This window comes from Ctenopharyngodon idella, chromosome 20 (assembly GCF_019924925.1).
Source record: "Ctenopharyngodon idella isolate HZGC_01 chromosome 20, HZGC01, whole genome shotgun sequence".
NCBI classification, from domain to species: domain Eukaryota; kingdom Metazoa; phylum Chordata; class Actinopteri; order Cypriniformes; family Xenocyprididae; genus Ctenopharyngodon; species Ctenopharyngodon idella.
The window spans coordinates 29,853,159-29,871,237 of record NC_067239.1 but is presented as its reverse complement, the minus strand read 5'-3'; the positions used below and the strand labels follow the sequence as shown (position 1 = coordinate 29,871,237).

At 38.3% G+C, this 18,079-nt stretch overlaps 1 long non-coding RNA gene across 1 annotated transcript; it reads right to left on the bottom strand.

Moving 5' to 3' along the window:
• Positions 1 to 296: 296 nt before the first annotated feature.
• LOC127502399 (uncharacterized) lies at positions 297 to 6,682 on the bottom strand. Its single transcript, XR_007926854.1, has 3 exons — positions 4,997 to 6,682; positions 1,624 to 1,753; positions 297 to 839 (listed from the first exon to the last, which is right to left on the bottom strand). It is a non-coding gene; the product is annotated as an uncharacterized LOC127502399 (long non-coding RNA).
• Positions 6,683 to 18,079: the final 11,397 nt, after the last annotated feature.

Here is an 18,079-nt window from a genome sequence, read left to right as displayed (position 1 = left end):
TGAAGAAGCTGATAGGGATATTTAAAAAAAAAAAAGAAAAAAAAAGGAAATTGCATAAACATACAGTAAAATAAGTATTATCTTTGCAAATAAATATGATGGTTCCACATAATTTTATATCGTATTGTGTATATTATTACATAATAAATTATTATAAATTATATATATTTTTTTATACAAATGTTTTAAATATAAATATTCCATGTAGTCTCTCAAGCAGCATGAACTCATAAAATTACTTGCACAAGAATGAGAAAAATGCTGTTAAAATAGCTTTAGATTAAGTATATCACGTCACTGCTTGAAATTTCACATGCAATACTCGTCTTCAGTATTAATTAATTTTTGCATGCATTCCATCAGTTGTATTTTATTACAGAATGCAACCCTCTGCGACCCCGTAACTCACAGACGCGCGTGTACACGCGAGCAGCCCAGACCACGAGCACCACTCCCTGTGTGAGTGACAGGTGGAGAGCAGCTGCAAAGCGGGCCGGCGAAGATAACAGCAGATAAAGCCTTTTCACACACACACACACACACACACACACACTGAGGCCGACATTTACAAACCAGAACAAAACAAGGTAAAGGCATCTGAAGATACAGCAAACAACAAGCTGATATGATTTACAGCTGAAACCGATCACACACACACACACACACACACGCACCAGCAGTGATCAATCAGCATTAGTTCAGCATCATTGAGAGGGCTGGATGTTGACTTTACTTGCCTCTCTGAATGACTGGCCTGTAGTGTGTGTCCTAATGATTTAACTGGACACATTTCAGCTGGTATCCATCATCTGAGGTCGGATCCAGGGAGCTGGTGCATGCTGGGAGAGAGAATGAGACTGATTAATTGCACTTCCTTCACTAACAATAAAGTACCAACAATTACTATGGTAGTACCATCTTTCTTTTTCTGTTTGGATGTGTACAATAGCACTCATAGTGTTAGTATTGGTTTTGTACGTACCATAGTTTTACATGTTTTTGGACATAGATTCTATGGTTTTCTTCTATGGTATATGAATATGGTACCGTTGAACACTTTTTCTACAAAAATATGAAGCAGCACAACGGTTTTTAACATTGATAATAATTAAATAAATGTGTCTTGAGCATTAAATCAGTATATTAGAATGATTTCTGAAGGATCATGTGACACTGAAGACTGGAGTAATGATGCTGAAAATTCAGCTTTGATCATAGGAATAAATTACATTTTAAAATATATTCAAACAGATAATATTGATATAATGGTTTTTACTGTATATGTGATCAAATAAATGCAGCCTTGGCGAGCAGAGGAGACTTTTCAAAAACTTAGTCTTACCAACCCCAAACCTGTGAACAGTAACAAGAACAAATTATCTGTGCTGCTTTTCACATTCACTTTACAGCTCTATACTGTTATTGTATGTCAACAAATATCACATTTCTGTCTATTTTTAATTCAAAAGTGATACGACAATGAAACATAACCAAGATCACCAATTAGCATCCTCAGCTATGAAAGAGCGTTAAAATGCATGCGTTTGTTTGGTGTGTCACAACAATGTGGCATTATGAAAACAAATCTCTCTTCATACAACACACGTCTAGTAGAGGTCACACCTGCCTGCTGCAGGTCACACTCGTCTGTTTGTCCTCCCTCTCTCCGCCTGCTGTCTTTCCTCAGAAGTAAACACTCGTTGAGCGGGCGGACGGAGGCGTGCGGTCTGGTGCGTGGCAGCTCTTATCTGGCCTGCGCTCAGACAAAGAGACGGAGAGGAAGGTAAACACTTGCACTTTCAGGCTCACAGCAAAGCACACAAACCTCAAGGCATTTTCCAGTATGGCAGGTGCTGCTGTTGTGATCTAACACACACACACATACACACACACACAAAGGCAACAAGAACTTACAGTAGGGTGAAAACACACAGCTTGATGGGGCTGTGAAAGAGTATAAAGGCTTTTTTAGGCACGGTACACTCTGTATTAAAACTTTCCATCTGATTGAGCATGCAGATAAAGGTTACTGCAGCGCTGCAGCTCAGAGATTCTTAAAATGTCTTCCATCCATGGATGGATGGGTGGATGGAATGAATGAATGAACAATGGATGGATGGATGGATGGATGGATGGATGGATGAATGAATGGATGGATGGATAGATGGATGGATGGATGGAACAAACGAACGAACGAACGATGGAATGAACGAACGAACAATGGATGGATGGATGGAACGAACGAATGACGATGGAACAAATGAACGAACAAACAAACGATGGATGGAATGAATGAATGAACGATACATGGATGGATGGAATGAACGAACGATACATGGATGGATGGAATGAACGAACGAACGAACGAACGAACGAACGAACGAACGAACGAACGAACGAACGAACGAACGAACGAACGAACGAACGATGGATGGATGGATGGATGGATGGATGGATGGATGGATGGAACGAGCAAATGAACGAACAATGGATGGATGGATGAATGGAGGGATGGATGGAACAAACAAACATACAATGGATTGATGGAAGGAAAGAAGGAACGAATGAACGATGGATGGATGGATGGATGGATGGATGGATGATGGATGGAATGAACGAACGATGGATGGATGGAATGAACGAACGATGGATGGAATGTATGAATGAACGATGGATGGATGATGGATCGATGGATGGATGATGGATGGAATGAACGAACGATGGATGGATGGAATGAACGAACGATGGATGGAATGTATGAATGAACGATGGATGGATGATGGATCGATGGATGGAATAAACGAACGATGGATGGATGGAATGAATGAACAATGGATAGATGGATGGAGGAAACCAACAAACGAACAAACGATGGATGGAATGGATGGATGGATGATGGATGGATGGAATGAACGAATAAACGAACGATGGATGGATGGATGGATGGATGGATGGATGGATGTAACGAACCAACAAATGAACCAACGATGGACAATGAACAAATAGATGGAACGAACGATAGAAGGATGGATGGATGGATGAATGGATGGAATGAACAAACAATGGATGGAAAAAATGAACGATGGATGGATGGATGATGGATGAATGGATGGAATGAACAAACGATGAATGAATGAACGAACGAACGAAGGATGGAACGAACAAACATGATGAACGAATGAACGATGGATGGATGGATGGATGGAATGAGCAAACGAACGAACAGACGAATGAACGATGGATGGATGGAAAGAAGGAATGGTCGATGGATGGATGGAGGGATGGATGGAATGAACAAACATACAATGGAAGGAAGGAACGATGGATGGATGGGACGATAGACAGAATGACAGAATGATAGAAAGATAGAACGATAGAACGATAGATAGATAGATAGATAGATAGAATGATAGAACGATAGATAGATAGAATGATAGATAGAACGATAGATAGATAGAAGAACAACACTGAATGATAGAACGATAGAACGATAGAGCGATAGATAGATAGACAGATAGATAGATAGATAGATAGATAGATAGATAGATAGATAGATAGATAGACATCTCTACAGAAAAGCTGAAATTCTTGAACATGCATATCAGTAAAAAAATCTTGTGTGTGTGTATGTATGTGTGCGTATGTATGTGTGTGTGTGTGTGTGTGTGTGTGTGTGTTAAGTGTTGGCCGGTTTGGAGTGTCAGTTAAACGTGGCACATGTCTATTGTGTTTTGGGACCCCGGACCCTCGGCACAATCCAGCAGGAGGTTTGCAGACGGCTTTCTGTGGTGGGGGGGGACACAGCTGATCCACACAAAAGACTCGGACCTCCTGTTCACAAGCAGCACACAATACCCCGACCCTAATGCTTGTAAATCTATTCACTGATCAGAGCGTATGGCAGCACGCCGGTCCCAACGCATTTACAAAATGAGACGGCAAGAGCCGAAAAACTATGACAAAAGATCCTGAAACATCTGAGCGTTTTAACAGGACAGAAATCTCAAGTGTGAAAAGAAATGTAGTTTCAGAAAGTGACAAACAAACACTTTACAATAAGGTCAATTAACAATGTACTTTTTGATGCATTTATTAATCTTTGTTAACATTAGTAAAAATCTAATTGTTTAGTTCACAGTGCATTAACAAATATCAACAAATACAACTTTTGATCTTAACAATGTATTAGTATATGTTCAAAATGAAGTATTGTTCATTGTTAGTTCATGTTAACTAATGTAAGGCATCTTTACACAGCTGATTTAAGGCTGCTCTTCAAGGCATTCTGTGTAAAGACGTAATGCTGCATAAAAGCCAGACTCAATCATGCCTGCTCTGACCCACCTTAACCCAAAAGTACACTATTAAAATTGATGTGTAAATGCAATTATGGCACCTCTGAGCAGCATTAAACAGCCTGTGCAACAACATCTAAATCACACTTTAGATTAGGATCCAAATCTCACTATTAACTAAATATTAACTACAACTTTTGCCTCAATTACTTCCAAATTACTGCTTATTAATAGTTAGTAAGGTAGTTGTTACATTTAGGTATTGGTTAGGATTAAGGGATGTAGAATATGATCATGCAGAATAAAGCATTAATATGTGCTTAATATGCATGCTAATAAGCAACTAGTTAATAGTGAGAATTGAACCCTAAACTAAAGTGTTACCGACATGTAATCGCCAATTCAGAAGCACTTCTGTGCCACCTTTAAAGTGAAAATTTGCCACAAGTTAACTTAAATGAAACCCTGTTGTAATGTGTTACCCCAAAACTGTTTACTTGGTTTGTAAAATACTGATCATTTATTATGTTTCTTGCATCTCTATGTACATTTTTACACAACCATTATAAAAGTTTACCATAGTTTTCATTGTGGTGTGCACAAAAGTGAGCATAACAAACCCTAGAACTGAGAACAACCTCAGAAGAATCTACAAGCATCAACACACACACACACACACACACACACACACACACACTCACTGCTGTGTGTTTGAGCTGTTCAGTATTCGGGTTGATGAAAGGTTGACGGTGGGCGGGGCTGTGTTTCAGGAAGCACGACCATAATTATGCAAATAAACCTGGCTCTCCCGCCTCCTCCCTTCACTGTCAGACTGCTGATCGGGCCAGACCGCTACGAGCACAAGCTGCACATGTCTGCGCACACACACACACACACACACACACACACACACACACACACATACACACACACACAATGTCTCTCCCCAAAGTGCTTGGAGAGATTACATCAGACTTCGTGATCTATGACATCAACCTCTGTGTGTTTCATGTGTTCAGCTTTGTTGAACATGCAACAGAAGCTGAAATGTATCTTGGAGGAAAAAAAAAAATGCTTTTGCAGATGTCTTCAGAGGTCTTTATTATTCATAAATAAAAGTATATCATGTTTTTGAAAACTTATTTTAGTGTAAAAGTTTGTGTTTGTTGGCTGAGAAGTCTTTGGTATGTCCTAATTTACATACCTCTGTAAACGTGTGTGTGTCCTTTTCTCCAATTCAGTTTCAGCTGCTGTTTAATGAATGCATGGAAACAAACACTCACCCGTCACCCCCTCCTCTTCACCAGCAACAAAGAGTTCATTACTCATTTACTGTACAAGAAAGAAAGAGAGAGAGAGACAGAGAGAGAGAGAGAGAGAGAGAGAGAGAGAGAGAGAAATGTTTAAACTGCTTTAAAATACTTAAATTGTTTTAAAATGCAAGAGGCTGTGCGCTATGGTGTTTTGAACACAATTAAGGGGTGTTTATTGTAGTATTATTTATATTCTATTATAGAATTTATGGTCACACTTTAGATTAGGGTCCAATTTTCACTATTAACTACGACTTTTGCCTTAATGAACTCTTAATTACTGCTTATTAATAGTTAGTAAGGTAGTTGTTAAGTTTAGGTATTGGTAGGATTAAGGGATGTAGAATATGATCATGCAGAATAAGGCATTAATATGTGCTTTATAAGTACTAATAAACAGCCAATATCCTAGTAATATGCATGCTAATAAACTACTTAATAGTGAGAATCGGACCCCAAACTAATGTGTTAATGAAATTATTAATATTTTGAATTAGCTTTTGTTTTTACATTTTTAGTTTGTAATTTTAGTTTACATTTTAGTATTTTTTTCTACGTTCTTTTCCCCTTTTTATCATTAGTTTTTATATTTCTTTAATTTATTTTTATTTCAGTTTTAGTTTCAGTAACTTAAATTTACTTAAAGGATTAGCTTAGTGACCTTTCCAGCGTGATTACATAATGCGTGGCGATTGCAGAGCAGTGCAAGACAAGCATTTGTGGTTAAAAAAATATATACATTTTATATACAAATGGCCGCCTGTTTCGCTAGATAAGACCCTTATTCCTCGTCTGGGATCATGTAGAGCTCTTTGAAGCTGCACTGAAACTGACATTTGGACCTTCAACCCGTTGAACCCCAGTGAAGTCCACTATATGGAGAAAAATCCTGGAATGTTTTCCTCAAAAACCTTCATTTCTTTTTGACTGAAGAAAGAAAAACATAAACATCTTGGATGACATGGGGGTGAGTAAATTATCAGGAAATTTTAATTCTGAAGAGAACTAATACTTTAAACTTACTTTTTCCAATCTATTATTTATATATATATATATATATATATATATATATAATTTTTTTTATTTCAGATTTATTTCATTTACCAAAAACAATTATGTTTTAAACACAACAATAACAACATTGATTTATAGGCAACAGAAATATGATTAAGCAATAAATAAATAAATACACAGTTACACTTGCTGTTAATAATCACAATGAACCACTGTGTATTGTTCCCAATTCTTGAAAGCATTAATAGGCTGAAGAATTAGTGCTTGTATATCGATATTTTGCCGTGGCATTGAGAGTGTCTCGTCCAATCAGAATTTAGAGTCAGAATTATCACCTTTAATTATGAAACTATGGAAGTTGTGTCCGAATCTGACCTTGTCTCATCCTGACTCGAGCAAATGAACAGTCTGCAGAGCTGCAGGGTACAGTGTGTGTGTGTGTGTGTGTGTGTGTGTCCTGTGGGGGTTTCTGTCTGGCCCCTGTGCCTGCATCTATTCTGGGTCGGGGTTGTGGTTGCGTTGCCAGGGCTGGGAGCCGGTGCCCGGGCGCAGGGCGGGTGACAGCAGTGGTGGGCTGTCAGGACGACGAGAGGCCGTCTGGCACACAGGGAGCAGCACCGCGGTGGAGAGCTGGCACGTGCCGTCGCAGCAGGGCCCAACAGAACCGTGACAAATCGCTGAAAGAGCCCGATTCAAGAGCGCAACACCATGCACCTGAGGACGCTGTCAGAGAGAGACACACACACGTCAGAATTCCAGCATCATTAACACATGGTGGACAAATGCATCCTGTTCAAAATTACACACAAACCAGCCTAAAACTTGCAATGCATTTTTTATTCAGATTCTATTGCTCAGAGGCTGCTCTTTGAGAGCTCAGGAGATTTAATTGAGAACTAAGACCACAATTCCTTGTTGGATCTGTTTGTTGTTGCGCTGTGGGACAAAGAAAAAAAAAAAAAAACATTTCACTACATTACATCACATGTACAGTACCAGTCAAAAGTTTGGAAACATTACTATACTAAGTTTAATATACAAAAGAAGTCTCTTTTGCTCATCAAGGATGCATTTATTTGACCAAAAATACAGAAAAAAACAGTAATATTGTGAAATATTATTACAATTTAAAATAACTGTTTTCTATTTAAATATACTTTAAAATATAATTTATTCCTGTGATGCAAAGCTGAATTTTCAGCATCATTACTCCAGTCTTCAGTGTCACATGATCCTTCAGAAATCATTCTAATATACTGATTTATTAAATAGTTGTGCTGCTTAATATTTTTTTATAACCTGTGATACTTTTTTCAGGATACTTTGATAAATAAAGAGTTAAAAATAATAACAGCATTTATTTAAAATATAAATCTTTTGTAACAATATACACTGCCATTCAAAAGTCTGCGGCCAGTCATTTTTTCTTTCTTTCTTTTTTTTTTTTCTTTTTTTTTGAAAGAAATTAATACTTTTATTCAGCAAGAATGTTAAATTGATTAAAACAAAAAAAAAGTGAAGTAAAGACGTATATTTCTATTTTGAATAAATGCTGTTCTTTTTAACTTTTTATTCATCAATGAATCCTGAAAAAAGTGTCACAGGTTATAAAAAATATGAAGCAGCACAACTGTTTCCAATATTGATAATAACTGAGTATCAAATCAGCATATTAGAATGATTTCTGAAGGATCATGTGACACTGAAGACTGGAGGAATGATGCTGAAAATTCAGCTTTGATCACAGAAATAAATTATATCTTAAAGTATATTAAAATAGAAAACAGTTATTTTAAATTGTAATAATATTTCACATTATTACTGTTTTTTCTGTATTTTTGATCAAATAAATGCAGGCTTGATGAGCAAAAGAGACTTCTTTCAAAAACATTAAAATAGCAATGTTTCCAAACTTTTAACCGGTACTGTATGTGTATGAGTTTTGACTTCAGACTTCTTGGCAAACCTGAGCAGTTTGAGACATTGTTGAAGTCTGAAACTATACGAGACACATCAACAGTCTCCAAATGTTTCCATTTGCTCTCTAACTAGGATAAATAACTGTAAAGAGATCTCACTTGTGACCGGTCTCTCCTGCAGACATGCACAGACAGACTCAGCGGTGTGTCCTGAACACATTTCCAAACAAACCTTTCTTCTTTATTAGCTGGAGGAAGAATGCTATATCTGTGATCCACTGCGGACAACAGACCAAAGGTTCACGACGGACCTCCCACCTAAAGCAATTTCATTAAAAATATGTTCCATTCTGTTGGGATCGGGAAGTGTATCACTATCCACGCTGCCATAGCAACAAGGACCATGTCATAAAGGGTCATTTCCTGAGTACCGTGGTATTCAGCACAGAATACAATGTGAGCACAGCTGAAAGGGCTCTCACACTCACAAAAAAAAACAATGCTCATTTGCTGATTGTGTCTTTGTTTTGAGTTTTATATATTTATTTATGCATTTAGTCACTGAATGACTTGACTTGGGGTGCAACATATTGAAAACATCAAAGCTATGCATGGAGAAAGTTCATTGTTGATAAAATGGTTGTTTTCAGTGAATTGTGTGACATCTGATTAAATTCCATTGTGTCTAAGAATGAAAAGATATATTTTGTGTTGTAGAACCTTTCAAATGCAGTAGTTTATGAATATGGTAATCATTCTGTATCTGATACCTATGGAAGCTTGTTCCCGCCATGGAATTTAAAAAAAAAAAGAAAAGATAATTGCGACATTTTAATCTCACAATTCTGAATTGTTTTTCTCACAATTGCTAGTTTACATATCGTAATTCTGACTTTTTCTCAGAATTGTGTGATATAAAGTCACAATTGCTTGTTATAAAGTCAGAATTGCAAGATTTAAACTCGCAACTGCGAGAAAAAAGTCAGAATTGCAAGATATAAACTCGTAATTCTGAAAACAAAATCACAATTGCGAGTTTAAATCTTGCAATTCTGACTTTTTCCTCCAAATTGCGTGATATAAAGTCACAATTGCAAATTATAAAATCAGAATTGTGATAAAAACCTGCAATTCTGACTTTTTTTTCCTCGCAATTCTGACTTCTTTTCTCAGAATTGAGAGATATAAACTCGCAAATGCGAGTTATAAAGTCCAATTCTGAGTTTATATCATGCAATTCTGTCTTTATAACACACAATTAAGAGTTTATATCATACAATTCTGACTTTATAACTCGCAATTGTGAGTTTACATCACGCAAATCTGACTTTATAACTCACAATTGTGTTTATATCACGCAATTCTGAGAAAAAAGTTAGAATTGCAAGATATAAACTCACAATTCTGAGAACAAAAAAATTACAATTGCAAGTTTATCTCGCAATTCTGACTTTATAACTCACAATAGTGAGTTTATATCATGTAATTCTGAGAAAAAAAGTCAGAATTGCTAGATTTAAACTCGCAATTGCAAGAAAAAAGTCAGAATTGTGAGATTAAAAAGTAGCAATTACCTTTTTATTTTTTATTCGGTGGCAGAAACAAGCTTCTATTGATACCATTACTGTACTGTTATCACCAAACATTAAAGCATCTGAAATGTGTTGTAAAATGCTCAGCATGGCCACAAGGGGCGCTATAGTGGCCATTAATCAGTTTTCTCCTTTGTTGACATGTTTATATGTAGCTACCTAAATATCAACACATCCTGTGTACTTAGGTCTTGAGTTCAGTTACTGACACAGTAAAGCACAAAAATGAGCATTTTTAGCTACAAGCAATCAACTCTTAATTTGCTTGGACCAAAAACCAAACAATCTGTCTCAATGCGTTATTGCTACTTTTGAGAAAAGTACATTTGGTATAAAAAAAATGACTAAACAAAATTAAATGTTTAGAAAAATAATGCATCTGTAACATACACAGACCAGTACCTAAATCCAAACATCTGTTCATCATTAGATCTTAGAGTGAAATATACTAAGCATGCAAGTAACGTTTCAAAGTACCATGGACAGCGCAAATCAAAGCATCCATTTACCATTACTATTGAACATATTTCAGTGAAGGAAAGCCCTTTGAATTCATTGTTCACTTCATATTGTTTGTCCTTTTGGAGATGGATGACTTAACGTTCGTGAGGGTCATGAGGGGTCAGCAACGGTCTCCTTTGACATTCAATGTGGTCTAGAGTGTGTGTGTTGACCAGACGCAAGGCACAAGCCCAAGACAGAAGACCCTACAAATCTATTATAGATGCGTGATAGTTTAAGAAAGGCAGCATTCGGAATACAAAGACACAGCTATTGACAGAAAAAAAGGACACAATTTTAACAAAGAAGATCAGGGCTCAGAGAAAATCAGCTTTGAAAAAGGAGTACAACATACATGCAAACTCCAAACTGCAAAAGTGTGTTAAGCCCAGCACGAGGAAAAAACGGTGGCTACCTTCACAAGTTATCCTCCTTTGGACGAGGTCAGCTAATTAACCTCTACGGATCAAGATGACCTTCCCTGCGCTCCTTAACTGGGCCGACCTGAATCCCTGCAGATAATTGCCTCGTTGACATTCAGCCAATCACAAAATCCAAGCCTATGAGAATTCGGTCTGTGCGGACGTGCCACGCGTTCTGCCAGTCGCGAGATTTGCCCCTTCAAGTCATTAAAGCCACACTGAAAGACTCCAATTAACCTCATCAGCTCCCGCTTCTTAACAAGGTGCTAAAAGCGGACAAGAAAATGTGTCCGCTGTCATGATGAGGATGGAATCAGAGCCTGCTAATCCAATCTCATCTCCATTACTCAAAATAAGCACACTAATTACATTTTCATATGCATTTCAGAGCCGGTATAGATCAGTTTACCCCTAGCACCAACAGGCAGCTTGATTATGCAGTAAACGTTTTCTTTTTTCTGGAAGAAGTCCACGCTGCGTCAGTACGAGGGTGAGTGTGTCGAGGAAAATGAATGCTGTTAAAGTAATTACGCTCGTGAGTAATCCCATTTGGGCTAAATAAATCTGACATGGACACCGCATTAGTCAGGGAAAGATGCTTTGTGCACGTACCTTAAAACATGAAACCTCAAAACTGTGTGACTCATTTTCTCTCTCTCTTGAATGATAAGGAGAAAGTGTTACCGTTTTTGTCCAAAAAGTTGCACAAGACTCCCAGGAAATCTGGTGCACTCTAAGAAAACACTGGGGCAGTGCCCTTTCAAAAGGTACACCTTTGTACCTTATCTACCCCCAAAGAGTGCATATTAGTTTCTTAAAGGTACATAGCAGTATCGAAAGTGTACATATTAGTACCTTTTGAAAGGGTACCTTTTAGGGGTGTAACAGTACACAAACATGATGGTTCGGTACGGGTTCGGTACAACAGGGGGGAGTAAATTAAACATTTTTTTTTTTATTAAACAGTGGATTATTGAACGAATTGTGTCTCTCTCTTTAAATAATTCAATCATAACATTTTATTAAGGATAAAAAAAAAATCTCAGCTAATGCTGTAAACTATATACATATTACTATAATATTTAAGGTTACAATTAAAAACAGAGCCCAAACTATGAAATTCAGTTGCTATTTATTTTTAGATATAATAATCAACATTAAAAAAAGAACCTAAATTGCACAAAAGGCAGGTTTTGCATTAACTTCTAAATCTAATTATAAAACTATTTTTCAATTACTTTTCTATTCCAATTAATTTTTCAAATATAAACATTTACACAGTTACTGTCATAACTTGTTTTCATGACAAATTTATTTAAACATATTAAATAATTAAGACATACTAACAGGTAAAGTAAATATAATGAACATATAAGCTAAAATAGTGCATATATTTAGTAAAAATGCTTCCCTATAGAGTTCATTTCTCTAGTGCACTAACATGCTGTGGACACTAAATGACTTGCCTGAGGTAAATGTGATGCTACGTGAGATGTTATTCTCAAGCTGTTTTATTGAAGTCTTTCCGGAGTTGAAACACTCGTTGAGAGATCGTAAACATATCTATGCATAGATTGTCTGTTCTTCTTCTTCTGCGCTTTTTCCTGTTGTGGCGGTTAGTAAACAACATTGCATTACCGCACACGCCCCCTTCTGGATTGGAGTGTGGATCGCCTGTGACCGACTGTATTCGTCATCTGACTGTATGCACAAATACATGTACTGTTACACCCCTAGTAGCTTTTGTATAATTTTTTCTGCGAGTGTGGAGTGTCTTCAGGCTATGAAGGCTTTATCTTTGTCTCATTACCTTGAAATGGGGTGCATCCGGAATTCTGCTGGAGTTAGTTAGCATTACTGCCTTAGAGATGACATCAGTGGGCAGCTGTGGGTGGGGAGTGTCCCACGGCCCTGACGGCAGTTTTTGCGCAGCGCACGGCGACGTCTCAGAGCTGTGCTGGCAGGCACTGGAGCCATCTAATTAACACAGGGAGAAGAGAGCGCTGTGCTGGCTGGTTAATTGAGCCTATGGGGCATTCTCTTACAGTAAGGGCTGAGTCCATTTACCAGAACGCTGACTCCACAACATAGGTTTTCAGAGGTGCATTAGGAGCTGAATTTGAGGGGAAAGAAGTGGTTATTCTAGAGATGCTTGGTCTGAATCTCGAGGCCAATTCCACCTTTTTTGGTCACTACAGGTGTGTTGCTCACTACATTATTTGGTCATCATGGTAGCCTTATGTCATCAGCATGAGTGCCACTGTTGAGTACCAGCAGCAGCTGTTTACCACTGTAGCTAGGTAACAACTCAGAAGGGGAAGACAACGGCATCCCATGGTTTTGTCTCTTTGCTTTTACTATCAAAACATGCATAGAACAGAACTTGCATCTGCTGTGGATTTACTGAAATAGATGCAACAAATGCACTGCCCTAAAACAGGCAAATTATGTATCATCAAAAGCACAAATTGTTTGCATACCAATTCAAGAGTCCACATTAATCATACCTTTGACCACTGATTCCTAACCAGGAGGTACTTTGGCAGGTTCCAGGGGGTACTTAGAAAGATTTTGGTATTGTTTAAACCTGTAAAACAAAGAGTACAGCTTAAATGAAGAATTTTGATTTTGAGTGAACTATAACTTTATGTCAAGGATAGCTAAACCTTCTCCTGGAGGGCCAATGTCCTACAGATCTTAGCTCTGACTTGCCCCAATCCACCTGCCTGGAAGTTTCTAGTATCCGTAAAGAGTCAACACCTTGATTAGCTGGTTCAGGTGTGTTTAATTGGGGTTGGAGCTGAACTCTGCAGGACAGTGGCCCTTCAACAGTCAAGTCACTTTATACAATACAGATTGTTTCAAAGGAGCTTTACAGTAATAAACGGAAATGACAGATGAATGATGCAAACATCATTAAATATTCTGCTGTAAAGCAGCTCTAAAAAGACAATAGTGACAGACATCTTCTTTTGTGTTCTGCAGAAGAAAAAGTCATGCAGTTTTGGACCAGCTTGGCTGTGAATAAATAATGTCAGAATTTTTATTTTTGGGTGAACTATCCCTTAATTGCATTTAATTTATTAATAAAGTTACTTGTAGGTCTAGTTTCTCTATGGTTGCCTCCAGTTCTTGACATTAACTTTTTTGGCTAGTGGTTTTTCAAAGTTACTAACCACTCAGCATTTTCACTGGCCACAATTTTGACATTGATACCATGGGGAAAAACTGGCATATAGATATTTTTAATATTATCTCATAATTTGGCATCAGGTATATTAGGCTGCTGTCACTTTAAGACCTGACGCACGGTCATAACTGACTCCGTTTACGTGAATAATCACCAAAACCGGCATTTTGCTATTATTTTGAGTGTATTTGACTGTTTAAGCCAAATATACAGTATAAGAAATAAAAAATAATTCAATTTAGCATTGAGAGGTGGCTTTATGTGTGCACACTTTGGGTGTGAGCACAAAATCTGCGGAAATGAGAAAAATTATGCACAATACACGCAATCCATGCCGAAATTCAAGTCCTGTAACACCAACAATATTCATCCGGAGCAAATGAAACAAGTGAATGAGAGAAGGGGGGTTTGTGTGTCAACTCGCTGTCGGAGAGATGAGAGATGAGAGAGTGAGAACGCGCAGCTGGTATCGTGTATCTATTCTGCGTCTTTATGTATCAAAAAATAAATATTTTTGACAACACTATATTATTTCAGATGCCTTTTTAAAAGACTACAATTGAAAAATGTATAGCACATATTACATAAAATTCAATCCACCAAATTGGCTAGTAGCAGTGACTGCGTTACACGCCACTGCTGAAATCCACCTGCATTTGTTGGGTTGGCAGGTGTTTATGTCAAGCCCTGGTTGCCCCCCAGAACCATGGAAACATGTGATAGACAAGACTAAAAGGTTGGGGAAATCCTGCCCCAGACACTGCTTAAAAGATGATGTGCATTTGAGTTTGTAAAACAGCTTGCGCACCAACCAAACAAACTGAACTCTGACTTCAAAATCTCTAGTGTGAAGTCGCCCTGAGGCTAACATGTCACCTTTATTTCTAGTTGAATGCCTAGCCATGATGTCAGATCATGTAGAGGTGTGTCTGTGATGTCAGTAGACCAGGCCTGTCGCTGAAAGCTCTGGGGACCGTCTCTGCCACCGCACCACATGGTCCCACGTCGGCCCAACGCCCAATGGACCACAGTGATTCAGCAGATGTGCGCATACCGTCTTGCAGATGGTAAACACACACACACACAAGCCAACTGACATGGAGTCTGCTCGTTAGATGGCCCTAACGATGCCAGATTATCGGCCCTTCGGCCCTGGCACTGCAAACCCAGCTCAATTTTTTCATTCCTAGGGCCTTTCGTAAATAAATAACAACAACAAACAGCAACAAGAGTGCTATACCCAGCGGGGCTTCATGTGACATATGGGATCTCCCTGCTTTGGCCGCACGGAGCGACACGGACACAGATGGCGGCTCTCAATATGGCCTCCCTCTCTGTCTCGCTCTGAAAGCCCCCCGTTCGCTGCATATTCAAATTAGCACGCTCGCGCTGACAACTGCTACCCTGCGACTGCGTTTCCAATTGTTGAGTGCTGTCAGAGGCTCAGATGGGTTAAACACAAAGGCGAACAATTAGACGAACGGTTCTAAGAGCAGCGTTGCATTAAACACAAGTTGTAACGAGCTTGAAAGGACAGAGGCGAGGTTGACTCACGTCTCTCTGCGGGCTTTGACGGGGTCTCCTGAGGCCACGGGGGAAAGGGTGGGTTAACCAGTAAAAGCGCTGTGTGTTTGCTGAGACAGGGGTTGTCACTCTCACATTAAGCTTTAGATGGAGATCTCTAGAGGACCCCAGAAGAGCTCCTGGAACATTACAACACTGAGTATGGTGTTCACACCACTTACACACATTGATGCAGATGGCCTTTAAGTGCTTTCTCAATACAACACAAAAAATACATTACAAACAATTCTGTGCACATCATAACTTATTTTGGTTGGGGTAATAAAAGTGCTATTAACTATTTCACCTCCACTGACAGCATTCTGTCATTTATGAGACAATGCTTCCCTGCCATTTCCGTCATTTATGAGACAATGCTTCCCCACCATTTACAGAATTTTTTTTCCGTCATTTATGAGACAATGCTTCCCTGCCATTTCCGTCATTTATGAGACAATGCTTCCCCACCATTTACAGAATTTTTTTTCCATCATTTATGAGACAATGCTTCCCTGCCATTTCCGTCATTTATGAGACAATGCTTCCCCACCATTTACAGAATTTTTTTTCCGTCATTTATGAGACAATGCTTCCCTGCCATTTACAGAATTATTTCTCTGTCATTTATGAGACAATGCTTACCCACCATTTACAGAATTTTTTTTCCGTCATTTACGAGACAATGCTTCCCCGCCATTTATGGAATTTTCCATAATTTGCAAGACGCTTCCCCGCCACTGACAGAATTTTCCGTCATTTACGAGACAATGCTTCCCCGCCATTTACAGAATTTTTTTTCCGTCATTTATGAGACAATGCTTCCCTGCCATTTCCGTCATTTATGAGACAATGCTTCCCCACCATTTACAGAATTTTTTTTCCATCATTTATGAGACAATGCTTCCCTGCCATTTCCGTCATTTATGAGACAATGCTTCCCCACCATTTACAGAATTTTTTTTCCGTCATTTACGAGACAATGCTTCCCCGCCATTTATGGAATTTTCCATAATTTGCAAGACGCTTCCCCGCCACTGACAGAATTTTCCGTCATTTACGAGACAATGCTTCCCCACCATTTACAGAATTTTTTTTCCGTCATTTATGAGACAATGCTTCCCTGCCATTTCCGTCATTTATGAGACAATGCTTCCCCACCATTTACAGAATTTTTTTTCCATCATTTATGAGACAATGCTTCCCTGCCATTTCCGTCATTTATGAGACAATGCTTCCCCACCATTTACAGAATTTTTTTTCCGTCATTTATGAGACAATGCTTCCCCGCCATTTACAGAATTATTTCTCTGTCATTTATGAGACAATGCTTCCCCAACATTTACAGAATTTTTTTTCCGTCATTTACGAGATATTGCTTCCCCGCCATTGATGGAATTTTCCGTCATTTACGAGACAATGCTTCCCCGCCATTGATGGAATTTTCCATAATTTGCGAGACGCTTCCACGCCACTGACAGAATTTTCCGTCATTTACGAGACAATGCTTCCCCACCATTTACAGAATTATTTCTCTGTCATTTATGAGACAATGCTTCCCCAACATTTATAGAATTTTTTTTCGTCATTTATGAGACAATGCTTCCCCGCCATTGACAGAATTTTCCGTCATTTACGAGACGCTTCCCGGGCATTGACAGAATTTTCAGTCATTTACGAGACAACGCTTCCCCGCCATTGATGGAATTTTTCGTAATTTACGAGACAATGCTTCCCCACCATTTACAGAATTTTTTTCTGTCATTTATGAGACAATGCTTCCCCACCATTGATGGAATTTTCCGTCATTTACGAGATGCTTCCCCGCCACTGACAGAATTTTCAGTCATTTACGAGACGCTTCCCCGCCATTGATGGAATTTTTCGTAATTTATGAGACAACGCTTCCCTGCCATTTACAGAATTTTCCACCATTTATGGAGACAACGCTTCCCCGCCATTGACGCCATTATGGTGGTAGCTGGCACTTTTTTTAACTTTAAAAAAAAAAACACTGGCGAGGAAAGAGTTGAATGTTATTTTATATTGTTCATGAGTATCAAATTTGCCTCAAAGTTTCTACTAAAATTATTTAGGAAAAATTAAAACACAAAGGAGACAATTGTTGACATGCAGTAATAAGCCAAGACTATATAAAGCTATACAATTCATATACAATAACCTGGATTTGAGAGAACTTAATGAGAAATTAAATGAGTTCATATTAAAATATTCAAGTTTTGATTCCACACTTGATTTTGATTCCACGAGCA